This window comes from Balaenoptera borealis (assembly GCF_965194805.1).
Source record: "Balaenoptera borealis genome assembly, chromosome: X".
Lineage (NCBI taxonomy): Eukaryota > Metazoa > Chordata > Mammalia > Artiodactyla > Balaenopteridae > Balaenoptera > Balaenoptera borealis.
In genome coordinates, this window is record NC_138881.1 from 45,794,016 (window position 1) to 45,806,333 (window position 12,318).

Here is a 12,318-nt window from a genome sequence, read left to right on the forward strand (position 1 = left end):
TAAGACCTTGAGCCTCACCCAGCTGGGCCTCAGTTTCCCCATCTGTCAAATGGGAGTCTAATAATCTCCGCCTGAGACAATACAGTGCATCACTTTGCCCAGCGCCTGGCCCCTTGAAAAGTTTCAATAAATAATGACAGTTATGATTGAAAAGAATATAGTCTCTCTTGGCCTTTGGCTTTATTTTCTCCCTGTCTGTCTCTGACCCTTCCCCCACCCCAATTGGTTCTTCTTTCTGAATGCTTCTGTCTTTCTCTGTTATTGCTTTTCCTCTTTCTGCCTCTTTCCCATCCCTAAACAGGTTAGAGGTGCATTGTTTATAGCAATGAGCTTGGCCTGAGAGTGCCTATGAGCTTAGTCTGGGGTTCTTGTCTGTTCTGGGGGTAAAAAAATGGAGCCTGGCCTTAGGCTGCTTCTGGCCTCATTGAGGAGACAACCCTCTTTGTTCCCCACCCTACTGTGTTAAACAGGTGAGACCCCCCCCCCACCCAGGGTGGGGAGCAGCTTAGATGAAAAAGTGGATCTGGCCCTTATCCTGTATTATGTTAGTCTCCACAAGAAGATCAGAGACCAGGGGTCTCCTAGTTACATTCCCATACAGCCCTGGAATTGACCAGGCCTCTGGAACTCACCTTCAGTCATCAGCAAAATCCCCTTCATTCTCTGCCTGGTTTCTGAATAGTCCCGTTGTTTTCTTGCCATGCCTTAGTGGTTCTCATACCTTTTGAACACAACACTCCATTTTTATGATGTATGTTTTGAAACATCTCTTTCACTGTTCTGAATTGAAGTGCATAGATAATAGAATCTGTCTACACACATAATTCCCCCCAAAACCAATATAATGTCCTAATTCAATATAAGGGAGTAGTAAAGGAAAAATAATTTATAATAAAACAATATGTATTTCAGTATGTAAAGGCTGGGATATAATTCCACTAGAAGACATAATGAAATGGTCTTGCACATACGATGTTTGTACCTGGGAGTGTGACAGCTACACTGTGACTCAGAAACCATGGATAGGGTGATGCTATTTTCCTAGATGATGAACAATTCTTCATGAGGTTCTAAACAAAACAAAGTGCAATCTTCCCTCAATTTATATGGTTGTTGAATTACTGTAAAAGTCATTATATATTAAAACCCATGATCTGGCTCCCATAACCTCTCTGACCTTATCTCCTACCACTCTCCCCATTTGCTCCCTCTCTTTCACCCCTCCTGACCTCCTCTAGGCTACTTGAACATATTAGGCACACATCCACTTCAGGGGCTTGTACTAGGCCATCCCTTGTACCTAGAATGCTTTCCCCCCACCAATATCCACAAAGCTCATGCCCTCACCTCCTTCAGGCCTCTACTCAGATGTCACTTTCTCAATGAGGCCTACCCTGACCATCCTGTTTAAAATTGCAACTCTCCCCTAGCACATACCCTGATCTGTTTTTTCCATAGTGCTCCTCACCCTCTTGCATAATATATCTTACATCTTTATTATGTTTGTTGTTTATTGTTTGGCTCTCCCACTAGATTGTAAACTCCAGAAGGGCAGAGATGGTTGTCTTTTTTGTGCCTTGATGTATCCCTATTACCTAAAACAGTGCTTGGACACAGTAGGTTCTCTCAATAAGTGTTTGTTGAATGAATGAATGAACACGTTTTTCACCTACATGATTGTCTGGTGGAACATTCTAAAGTCATATGGGATGCAGTACGATTCTTCGCTGTGTGGAGCTGTCTTGTGCACTGCAGAATGCTGAGCATCCCTGGTCAATGCCCACTAAATGTCACTATAATCTCCAATTATTGTGACAGTCAGAAATGTCTCTGAAACACCCCTTGACTGTCTATTCAATCCCCCACTGAGAACCACTGCTTGAATGGAAATCTGGCTTTCCCCTGAGCGCTCTGCTCCCCCAGCAGCCTCCTCATACCCCTGCTGCCAGGAGGCCAGGACATGGGGGTAGGTGTCCTCACTCTATATGTCCTTCCCAGACATTTTCTCTGCCTCCTTCTTAAACACTCTGGTTTTTTAGAGTTAAAATTTATTTTTAATAATTTCAGACTTTTAAAAAGTTATAAAAATAGTACAAAGAATTCCCATATATCCTTCACTTACATTCCCCAAATGTTAAGAAATTATACAACTACAGTTCAATTATCAAAATTAGGAAATTAACATTGGTACAATACTCTTAATCAAAGTACAGAACCTATTTGAATTTCATCAGTTTTTCCACTAATATAATTTTTCTATTCTAGGATCTAATTCAGGATCCCACATTGTGTTTAGTTGTCATATCTCCTTAGGCACTTTTCATCTGGGACAGTTCTTTAGTCTTTCTTTGTCTTTTATGACTTTGATACTTCTGAAGAGTCCTGGCCAGCTATTTGATAGAACTTGGGTTTGTCTGATGTTTCCTTGTGATTACAGTTAAGTTATGTAATTTTGGCAAGAATACCACAGAAGAGATGTGTCTTCAGTGCTTTATATCAGGAGGCACAGGATGTCAGTTTATCCCAATACTGGTTTTGTTCACATTGACTATTTGTTTAAGTTAGTGTCTCCAGGTTTCTCCATTGTAGTTACTCTTTTTTCTTTGTAATTAATAAGTAATTTGTAGAGAGATACATTAAGGTTATATAAATATCAACCACTTTGTTTTAAATCTCAAATCATCAGACTATACCATCACCTACCTGTGTGTTATAGTCAGGTACAGACATGCACACATGCCTGCCCCGGTCACGCCTCATTCCTAGAAGGATTTAGCTACTAGCTCACTGTCACTCTATAACACTACTCCAGTCCTACTTCTTGGTGATTTTAATATCCTCGTAGATGACCCTTCCAGTGGTCTTGTCTCTCAGTTCTGTCTGCTCTTCTACAGTGCTCTTGCCTTTCAGCCCCACCTCAGCCACTCACCCCGATAGTCTTACCCTTCTTATCAGTACCTGTGACTGCATCTCCTCCATAATCTCAGTTTCAGGCATCCTGCTCTCCAACCAGTACTTATCCTTCTAGCTCACTCCCTCTAGCACCCCAATTCCAACAATCCTTCAATGCCACTGGAACTGAACGTTTTCACTACCCTTTACTTCCTCCATGTTCCCATGTCCTTCCTTTAATCAGCTTAGATTCCGTGGTCCATCATAATAATCATTCCCTTGCATACATCCTCACTTCCCTTGCCCTCTGTCACTTTAGCACACTTATCAGGCAAAACCCCAGCCCTGCCTAAATCCAACTCTGCCAGCTCCACTGTACTTCCTTATTCACTGTCCTACCCTTCTAGATAACTATTTCATACCTTCTCTCTCCTCAAATCTCCAACACCTCCTCTCCCATCCTAGGCTCAGGCTGCATACTTGACTGAAAATTTTAAACCATCAAAAGAAAACCTCCACTGATTCCCACTACCACATCCAACCACCAAGCAGCATGTGTACTCATATACTCTGCCTTCTTTTCTGTTATTATGGAAAAACTGTCCCTGCTGTCATCAAAATCCTGTCCTTCCACTTTGGCACTAGATCCCATCCTCTTACCTACTTGAGTACATTGCTTCAGCAATATCCCCCTCTCTCTCCTACCTCAATTTCCCCCTCTCTACAAGGTCATTCCCATTAGCACACAGACATCCTGTTATTGCTTCCATCTTTTTGTTACAGCTTTATTGAGATATATTTCACACACCATAAAATTCACCCTTTAAAAGGGTACTATTCAGTGGTCTTTAGTATATTCACAGTGTTGTGCAGCCATCACCACAATCAATTTTAGAACATTTTTATTCCCCCCTAAAAGAAGCTTCATACTCATTAGCAGTTACTCCCCATGACTCCCCTCCCCACAACCGTAGGCAGCCACTAACGCACTTTCTGTCTCTATTGATTTGTCTAGTCTAGACATCTCATATAAATTGGATCATACAATATATTGGCCTTTATGAGTGGCTTCTTCCACTTAGCATACTGGTTTTGAGGTCCATCCATGTTGTTGCATGTGGCATTTGCTTTTATTGCCAAATAATATTCCATTGTGTGAATATACTACATTTTGTTTATTCATTAGTCAGTTGATAGATATTTCAGTCGTTTTCACGTTTGGCTATTTTAAATAATGTTGCTCAGGACATTTGTGTACAAGTTTTTGTGTGAATGTATGTTTTCTTTTCTCTTGGGTAGATACCTAGGAGTGGGATTGCTTGGTCATATGGCAACTCTGTGTTTAACTTTTTGAGGAACTACCAAACTGTTTGCAAAAGTGGCTTCACCATTTTACATTCACACCAGCAATGTTTGAGGGTTTCAATTTCTCCATATCCTCACCAACACTTCTTATTGTCTGTCTTTTTTATTATAGCCATTCTAATGGGTATGAAGTGGTGTCTCATTGTGGTTTTTATTTGCATTTCCCTAATAATTAATGATGTTGAACATCTTTTCATGTGTTTATTGGCTATTTGTATATCTTTTTTGGAGAAATGTCTATTTCTGTCCTTAGCCCTTTTAAAATTAGATTATTTTTCTTTTTATTGTTAGATTGTAAGAATGCTTTATATATTTTAGATACAAGTCTCTTAGCAGATATATGAATTGCACATCTTTCCTTCCATTCTGGGTTATTTTTTCACTTTTTTTTTTTAAGTTGGTTTTTTTTTTTTTTTGATGTGAACCATTTTTAAAGTCTTTATTGGATTTGTTACAATATTGCTTCTGTTTTATTTATTTATTTATTTGGTTGGTTTTTTGGCCACGAGGCATGTGGGATCTTAGCTCCCCGACCAGGGATCTAACCCACACCCCCTGCATTGGAAGACGAAGTTTTAACCACTGGACCACCAGGGAAGTCCCTGTTTTTTCACTTTCCTGGTGGTGTCCTTTGATGCACAAAAGTTTTTAATTTTGATGAAGTTCAATTTATCTGTTTTTTTCTTTTATCATTTGAGCTTTTTGTGTCGTATCCAAGAAACCATTCCATAAACCAAGGTCACAAAGATTTATTCCTTTTTCTTCCAGGAATTGCACGGTTTTAGCTCTTAAATTTAGGCCAGTGATCCATTTTGAGTTAATTTTTGTGCATGCTGTGAGGTAGGGAATCCAAATTTCAGTCTTCTGCTTGTGGATATCTAGTTGTCCCAGCACCTTTTGTTGAAAAGAGTATTCTTTCCCTCATTGAATTGTCTTGATAACCTTGTGAAAAATCAGTTGACCGTAAATCATAAATGTAACAGTTAATTTTTGGACTCTCAATTCTATTCCACTAATCAATATGTTTGTCACTATGCCAGACCACACTGTCTTGATTAAATTAACTGTGTAGTAAATTTTGAAATCAGGAAATGGGATTCCTCCAACTTTGTAATTCTTTTTCAAGATTGTTTTGACTGTTCTAAATCCTTTGCATTTCCATATGAGTTTTAGGATCATCTTGTCAATTTCTGCAGAAAATCAGCTGAAATTTTTATAGGGATTGTGTTGAATCTATATATCAATTGGGGAAGTATTGCCATTTAACAATATTAAGTCATCCGATCCATGATCATGGGAAATCTTTCCATTTAGATCTTCTTTCTTTCAGAAGTGTTTTGTAGTTTTCAGCGTACAAGTCTTGCACTTATTTTGTTAAATTTATTCCTAGGTATTTTATTCTTTTTGCTACTATTATAAATGGAGTTGTTTTCTTACTTTCACTTGCTGATTGTTAAGTGCTAGTGTGTAGAAATACAGTTGATTTCTGTTTATTGGTTTCTGTCCTGTCACATTTCTGAACTTGTTTATTAGTTCAAATAGTTTTTAGTGGATTCCTTAGGATTTTCTATGTATAAAATCATGTCATCTACAAATAGAGATAGTTTTACTTTTATTTTCCAATTTGGATGCCTTGTATTTATTTTTCTTGACCAATTAGCCTGGCTAGACCTACAGTATTGACTAGAAGTAACGAGCACAGACATCCTTGTCTTGTTCCTGATCTTAGGGGGAAAATATTGAGTCTTTCTCCATTAAGCATGTTGTTAGCTGTGGGTTTTACATAGATACCCTTTATCAAATTGAGGAGGTTCCCTTCTACTCCTAGTTCTCTGAGTGTTTTTGCTATGAATGGGTGTTGGATTTTGTCAAATGCTTTTTCTGCATCTACTGAGGTGATCATGTGGAGTTTATGTTTGTTCTATTAATATGGTATATTACATTGATGAATTTTCAGGTAGTAAACTAACTTTGCATTCCTGAAATAAATCCTAATTGGTCATATTATATAATACTTTTTATATGCTGCTGGACTTGGTTTGCTAGTATTTTGTTGAGGATTTTTACATCTATATTCATAAGGGATATTGGTCTGTAGTTTTCTTGTGATGTCTTTGATTTTGGTATCAGGATAATACAGGTTGTATAAAATGAATTGGGAAGTGTTTCCTCCTATATTTTTTGGAAGAGTTTGTGAAGGATTGATACTTGCTTTGTGTATGTCTTATGTCTTTTCTGTTTCTTTGTTCTTCGATTCCTCTCTTCTTATATATCAAGTAGATATTTTCTAGTATAATTTTTTAATTTCCTTGTTAACTATATATTTTTGAGCTACGTTCTTAGTGGTTGCCCTGGGGATTACAACTAACATCTTAACTTGAGAAAATCTACTTTGGGTTAATTCTAACTTAATTTCAATAGTATATAAAAACTTTGCTCTAATATATCTCTGTTCCCTCTCCCTTCCTTCATAGTATTATTATCATACAAATTACCTCTTTATACATTATAAGCCTGCCAACGCAGTTTTATTATTATTGCTTTATGTAGTTATCTTTTAAAGCAGATAGGAGAATAAAAGTGTTACAAGCAAAAGTACTTTCTTTCATAATACCTGTGTAGTTACCTTCAAGTTACCATTTAGTGTCCTTTAATTTCAGCCTGAAATTAGTATTTCTTGTAGGGTAGGTCTACTAGCAACAAATTCTTTCAGTTTTTGTTTATATTAACTTTTCTTTCATGTTTGAAGGACAGTTTAGCTGGATAAAGAAGTCTCCATCTCTTTCTTTCAACATTTTGAAGATATCATTACACTGTCTTCTGGCCCCCATGGTTTCTGATGATAAATCAGCTGTTAATCTTATTGAGGATCCCTTATATTCAATAAGTCATCTTTCTCTTGCTACATTCAAGATTTTCTTGTCTTTGACTTTCATCAGTTTATTCTACTTGAGCTTCTTGAATGTATAGATTAATATCTTTCATCAAATTTGTGACGTTTTGGCCCCTTTCTCATCCTCTTGTCCTTCCAAGATTCCCATTATGTATATGTTGGTACATTTGATGGTGTCCCACAGGTGTGTGTGGCTGTTTCTTTTTTTTTTCATTCTTTCTTCTTTCTGCTTTCAAGAAATGGATAATCTCTATTTGACCTATCATCAAATTTACCTTTTCTCTCTTCTGCCAGCTCAAATATGTTGGTGAGCCCTTCTAAGTGAAATTTTTATTTCAGTTATTATACCTTTCAACTCCAGATTTTCTATTTGATTTTTTAAATGATTTCTATCTCTTTATTGATATTCTCTATTTGGTGAGACATTGTTCTCACACTTTCCTTCAATTCTTTAGATATTGTTTCCTTTAGTTCTTCAAAAATATTTATAATAGCTAGTATAAAGTCTTTGTCTATTAAGTCCCAAACATTGGCCCCTTCAGGGACATGTTCTTTTGGTTGCTTTTTCCCCTGTATATGTAACATACTTTACTGTTTCTTTGTATGTCTCATAATTTCTTGTTAAAAATTGGACATTTTAGATATTCTACTCTAACAACTCTAGTATCAGACTCTTCCACCCTCAAGGTTTGTTATTCTGGTTTGTGTGTGTGTGTGTGTGTATGTGTGTATGTTGTGTGGTTGTTGTTATTTTTCTTGTTGTCATTTATTTGTTTGGCAACTTTTCTTGACTAATTCTGTGGATTCTATATTCCCTGCATTATGTGGCCTCTGAGTTCTCTGCTAACTTTTTTTTTAAAAAGATCTTGTTTTTATTTTTAAGCCTGGATTCCTAGGGGTAACACCTGGTAAGTATAATTTGGTGGTCAGCCATTGATTGGTCAGATGTCTTTAAATACTTTGTCTATATGTCTTCTACCCTCTGCCAAGGGGATCTGTGTGAGAAGGCATGCCTTCAAACTTCAGCCAGATTACAGGGCAGCCTGAGTTCTCACTTTCTGCCTGCACAAGGCCTCACAGTCAGCCAAAAGTAATGACTTGGGCCCTCTCCTTTTCCAGCTCTTTCTTGTGCACAGCCCTTTAGATTCCCAGGAATATGTCAGAACTTTTCAGAGTTCTCTATAGTTGTCTCATTCTCCAGGATTTCCTTTTAAATTCCTGACCAAGGCATCTCTCTGTTTTCTGGAATTTATTCAGCTTTTGGCTACTGAACCACTAAGCTGGAGAGGGAGGGAGGATGGGAATAGCCACAAGTTAAAATGTCACACACAAAAAAGGCACAGAGCCTGCTGTCTTGCCAAGATTCAGTCGTTTCTCTTGGATCAATGATTTTCACTTCATTCTATGCCTTTGTTAATTGCCAGAGTTTTGAATTGATTGATTTTAGTTGGTTTGCCCTTATTTTCATTGTCTTAGAGGGATAGCTGGCTCACCAAAGTCCTCACTCTGCCATTCCATTGATCTCCTGTTGCTCCCATCTTTAAAAAATGTAAAACTCTCTTCATCCCACATCCCCTTGCAAATATGACTTTATTTCTCTATTCCTCTAACAACAAAACTCTTCAAAAGAGTTGTCATTCTTCACTTCTTCCTACTCTTCTCCCATTCACTGTTTGTTCATATAAAATATCTTACACATATAATAAAATAATATATACATTATATACATAAGTTATAGAGATAATAATAATGAAAACCCAGGAACTGCAACCCCGCCCAAGAACAGCATTAATGATAGCATCTATCCCTGTGTCATTTTCAGTCCCATTTCCCACCCCTCCTGCCAGAAATTACCACTCTCCTAAGTCTTGTGTTTAACATTCCCTTGCTCTTTTTGATTTTTTTTTCATATTTGTGGAGATGCTTAACCAATACATTGTGGTTTTGGCTTGGTTGTGAGCTCTGTAAAAAATAGTATCATACTGTATGTGGTCTTCTGTGACTTACTTTTTTCATTCATTATCGTGTTTCCAAGATTCACCTGTTTTGCATGTAGCTGTAGCTTGTTCATTCTCAATGCCATATGATATTTCATTGGGTGACCTTAAATTATTCATCCATCTACCTGTTGAGGGACATTTGGGTCACTTCTAGCTTTTTGCTCTTATAAAAAGTGCTATTATGAACATTCTTGTACATGTCTCCTTGTACACATGGACACTCATTTTTCTAAGGTATATACCTATGTATGGAATTGCTGGTTAATAAGACATGTAAACATTCAGCTTGATGGGATTATGCCAAAATGTATTTTAAGCTCTTGGTACCAATTTACACACCTTTCAGCAATTTGTAAGAGGTCCCATTGATTCACATACACCTTTTTAATACTTGATATTGTGCCACTTTTAAATTTTTGTCATTATAGTGAGTCTTTGTGGACTTAATTAGCATTTTTCAAATTACTAAATAATTGAGCATCTTTTCATGTTTATTGGCCACACATGTTTCTTCTTCTGTGCAATGACTGTTAATATCTTTTGCCCATTTTAAAAATTGATATTTTTATCATTTTTATTGATTTACAGAAGTTATTTAATTATTTGGATACTCATCATTTGTCAGTTATATGTGAATATCTTCTCGTTTGTGGCCTTTTTCTTTCTTTATGGTGTCTTTGCATGAGCAGAAATTCCTAATTTTAAATGAGTTCAACAATTCAGTTTTTTCTCTGTAGCCAGCACTTTTTGTGTGTTGTCTTCCCTAACCTATGGTCATGAAGATATTCTTTATTTTCTTCTAATAGAAGTTTAAAGGTTTACCTTTAACTTTTAAGTCCTTAATCTAACTGGAATTGATTTTTGTGTAGTGTAAGTTATGAGATAGGAAGCCAGTTGTGTTATTTTCCCCACAGATAGCCTAATGATCTGAAGTGCCACTTCTATCATACATCAAAGTTTCACATCTGTGTAGGTCTGTTTCTGGGATCTCTGCTATTGGCCAACTTTTTGCCCCTGAATCAGTACCACACTACCTTTAATTACTTTAGCTTCATAAAGAATCTTGATATTTGATAGAGCAAAATCTTCCCATCCTATTTTTCTTCAGGAGTATCATATATTCTTGGCCCTTTGTTATTTCAAACACATTTCAGAATAAGCTTGTCGTGTTCTACAAAAATATTGGAATTGGAATAAATCTGTAGATCAGTTTGAAGAGAATTGATATGTTTGTGATGTTGAGTCTTCCTAGCTATACACATGATGTATCCTTTCATTTTAAATAAATTATTGAATGTCTTTTGGTAGAACTTTATAATTTTCTGTATAAGGTCTTGCATATCTTGTGTTAGATTTTTTTCCTTGGTATTTATGGCTTTTACTGCTATTATGAATGAGATCTTGTTATTTAATGTGTCTTATCTCTTTTGCAGGTATATAGAAATGAAGTTGATTTTTTATATTGTTATTATAGCCATTCACCTTGCTAAACTTTCATTACCTTTAAGCAAACTTTTAAGTTTAGAATAATTTTAGTTATAGAAAAGTAAATAGAGACAGTATGGAGAGATCCTGTATACTCTTCACTGTGATATTTTTGTCAAAACTAAGAAAACAACATTGGTATATTACTATTAACTAAACTTCAGACTTTATATAGCTGTATCAGTTTTCCCACTAATGTCCTTTTTCTGTTCTAGGAGCCAATTCCAAATACCACATTGCATTTAAGTTGTCATGTCTCTTTAGTGTCTTCTGGTCTATGACATTTTCTTAGTCTCCTTGTTTTTTATAAGCTTAACAGTTTTGAGATGTACTATAGAATGTCCCTCAATTTGGATTTGTCTGAAGTTTTCCTCATAATTAGACTGGGGTTGTTCTTGGAAAGAATACCACAGAGTTGAAGTGCCCTTTTCATCACATCATATCAGGGGTATGTGATATCCCTATCACATCCCTGGTGATGTTGACCTTCACCACTTAGTTAAGGTAGTGTTTGCCAGGTTTCTCCACTGTAAAGTTGGTATTTTTTTTCCCTTTTCATTCTCTGTTCTTTGAAAGAATCTAGCCCACCCTCAAGAAGGGAAGGAATTAAGCTTCACCTCTGGAAGGGGATGTAATTACATATATTATTTGGAATTCTTCTGTAAAAAAGATTTGTTTCTTCTCCTTTATTTACTTACTTATTTATTCAGTTACTTGTTTATATCAGTATGAACTCATGCCATATTTGTTTAATAATTTGAGATATAAATCCAATACTGTTATTTGTCTTGTGGCTCAAATTGTTCCAGCTTTGGCCACCGGGGGCTCTTTTAGGTTGGCTTCTGTGTCCCGTTGACATGGCCCCATCCTTTTGTTTTTAAGTACTTCCTTACTTGTCAGTGCTACAAGATACTCCCTACTCATCTTTTATCTTCCTGCCCCAGTCCCAACCCCAGAATCGACCATTTCTCAAGGAACCCTGCTTCCTTTTAAGTTGTCTATATATTCTTTTGTGTTTTCTATGTTGACAACCATATCAGCTATTAATAATGACGGTTTTGTTTTTTCCTTTCCAATCTTTATGCTTTTAATTTATTTTTCTTGTCTTACTGAGATGGCCAGGACCTCCAGTACAGTGATGAATAGAAAAGATGCAGTGGGCATCCTTGTCTTGTTGTATATTTTAGAGGAAACACCACTAACTTTTCTCTAGTAAGAACGATATTTGCTGTAGATTTCTACAGGTTTTATCAGATTAAGCAAGTTCCATCCTGTTCCTCCATGCTAAGAAGTTTTTGTTATTGTTTTTAAATCATGAAAGGGTGTTGAATTTTTTATCAGATACATTTTCTGTTTCATAGGATGATTATGGTTTTTTCCCTCCAATAATCTGATGATGTGGTAAATGACACTTATAGGTTTTCCTTATGTTAGACTACCTTTGCATTTCTGGTATAAACATAACTTGGTCATGATCTTTTCCTTTTTCTACAATACTAGATTCAGTTTGCTAATATTTTGTTTAGGATTTCTGTATCTGTGTCCATAAATTGGTCTTTAATTTTCCTTTCTCATGCTATCCTTATTTGCCTTTGGCATCAAGTTCTGCTGGTATCATAGAATGAGTCAGTGTTTCCTCATTTACAATATTCTGGAAGATGCTACTATATGACTTTGGAATGA

At 36.3% G+C, this 12,318-nt stretch overlaps 1 protein-coding gene across 8 annotated transcripts in view; it reads left to right on the top strand.

The window, feature by feature from the left end:
- KANTR (KANTR integral membrane protein) overlaps window positions 1-12,318 on the top strand; it is a 62,183-nt gene that overhangs the window by 4,659 nt on the left and 45,206 nt on the right. The window lies entirely within an intron of this gene.